Source organism: Octopus sinensis, linkage group LG14 (genome assembly GCF_006345805.1).
Source record: "Octopus sinensis linkage group LG14, ASM634580v1, whole genome shotgun sequence".
Classification (NCBI taxonomy): Eukaryota; Metazoa; Mollusca; class Cephalopoda; order Octopoda; family Octopodidae; genus Octopus; species Octopus sinensis.
Window position 1 is genome coordinate 27,075,366 of NC_043010.1, and position 2,805 is coordinate 27,078,170.

The window sequence follows — 2,805 nt, forward strand, 5'->3', positions numbered from 1 at the left end:
AACAAATAAAAAAAAATAAAAGAATAAATATATATATATATATATATATACACATATATGCACATACATACATCCTTATATATATTTTTATCATCATCATCATTATCATTTACCATCCATGTTCTATGCTGGCATCCATATGTATTATAGATATGCTGTGATTGAGAAGACCTGGAAACTAAAATGAGATCGCAGCCATGCATGTTTAGCCCAGTTAAGAGTTCCTCTGATGCATCAGACAATATGATATGCTTGAGAAGGCCTGTTGAGTCAAGTAAAACCAATATCATAGCTGTGGCCAGTGACACCTGACTGGCTCCTGTGCTGGTGGCATGTAAAAAGCACCATCTGAATGTGGTTGATGCCAGTGCTGCCTTGACTGGCTCCCATGCCAGTGACACATTAAAGGCATTCTCCAAACATGATTGATGTCAGGCCCGCTTGACTGGCTCCTGTGCCGGTGGCACATAAAAAGCATCCACTACACTCTTGGAATGGTTGGCGTTAGGAAGGGCATCCAGCTGTAGAAACCTTACCAGATCAGACTCGAGCCTGGTGCAGTCGCTGACTTTCCAACCCTCAGTCAAACCATCCAACCCATGCTAGCATAGAAAACAGACGTTAAATGATGATGATGTGTATAATATAAATATCTACATGTGTCTATATGTAGTCTAAAGAAAGCAAGCAATTGAAGTCAGTGCCATTATCAACTTTTTCTTTGTTAAAGTTTGTAAATCTGTACTTTACTATAAATGTATGCAAACACCGATTGTGTGTGTATGTTTCCATAAGTTTCCATAAGTCAGAAAAAGAAACAGGTGTTCATATTTCATGTAATAGTGTGGGTATATAATTCATACAATACTAGCACTATGACCTGGCAACGCTGGGTCATAGTGCTAATGCATGCGTATACAACTGCGTGCGTACGCACATACACACGAGTACTGTCCAAATTTCCGACCAATCACATACAGCTAGCTGGCATTCAATTGGCGTATCAAGTTTCGGGCATTTTGATTGGGTTTTGGATAGAAAATTCACAAAAAAGTCACTTCTAATGATTTGTTAATGGCTTTGCGGGGTTACTGGGGAAATGTAAAAATATGCACGAACACCCTTGGATGGTTTTGAATGACCATAGAAAGTGCGAGCCCTCTAACTGAAAAATTGTGGATTTGTATAAAGGATACACACACACACAGACAGACATTTTGCCATTTATATATATAGAGATTATAAAATTAGACTTATAACAGCCAATTCATGTTACTGAATGGTTTCATCTTGAAGAACCTCCGAGTTGCAGAAAGGTAAATCAACAATCATTGGACATGGCTGAATGGAAGATTATAGTTTGGGTTTTATATGACTGGAGGTGTAGTCTTTCATTCAGCTATGTCTGATGATTGTTGATTTAACTTTCCACATGTTGAGGATTCTGCAACATGAAACTGTTCTGTAATATGAAGTGATGTTACAGCACACATATATACATATAGATACATACATATGCACATGTGCGTATGTGTGAGAGAAAGAGAGAACACACGCATATATATATAGTTTGTAAATACTGAGTTGAAAAACACTTAAGCAGAGAAACAGATGGAAGTCTACACCTCTCTGATAAGCCCTACTCAATAAGCTATAAAGGCACAAGTAGAAATTCCATACAGTATAATCCTTACAACCTATGGATCCATTAGTGGTGCTGTGGAATCACAAGAAGGTCAACAGAGAAAGAAGACTGTGTTTGGTTGATATGCTGGAGCAATAAGCACTAAGTATTCATAGGGACTCAAATGCACAAGAGGTTTCCTGGAAATAGTGAATAGTTTTTTCTGTTATCTAGCTGGCCTAATTAGCAGTGGAGAGGCATGTTCTGAAAGTGTATTTTGTTGCTATCATATTAAATTATTGTATGTCCAAATTTGGCCAAATGCATGTTTTTCAATATTTATTTTTGCTTGCAATAAATAGCCGGTTCTTTTGGTCAATCTATCATATCTCCAGCTGCTTCAGATGCCAAGATATCAAAAATTGTCAAAGTGTAGTGCAATGGTTTTGCTATGGAATGGTGAAACTATTTTTTTGTTTCCTGAAAAAGCAATATTTTGGACTTACGACACTTTTGCATAATAGCAACGATTTCTAGAATAAGAATTGGATGGGGAAAGTTCTGGAGGTTATTGTTTCTATTGGTTACAAAAGTTCTCTACCTCAGAGTGAAAGGCAGATTGTACGATGCTTGTTTATAAGCAGCATTGCTAAAGCTTAGTGTGACATGGGCTCCGAATATAGAGGACATGTGCAGACTGGAGAGGAATGAAACTAGAATATTCCACTGGATGTCCAATGTCAGTGTACATGTACCACAAAGTGCAAACATGTTGAGAAAAAAATTGGGCATGAGAGGAATGAGATGTGGTGTGCAAGAGAGAAAACTGTACTGGGAAGGTCATGTGATGCAGATGAATGACAACAACTGAATAAAGAAGTGTGACTTGCTTAAAATGAATGAAACCTGTAGAAGACAAAAACCCAGGAAGTCACGAGACGAATTAATGAAGGCTGATCTCAAGATGTGTCTCACAATGGAGATGACAAAGGACTGAGATTATTAGCATTTTGCTGTGATTGATATGGCCAATCCATCACAATGAAGGTAAGGTTCTAAAAGCATTAGGTTCATGTCTGTAACCACACCAGAATCTACCCTGCACCCAATCTGTCTCCACCAGCCTTTTCCCACCTCTCCTCTTCCTAACATCCATCCATCACCCTTTAAACAATGTACTA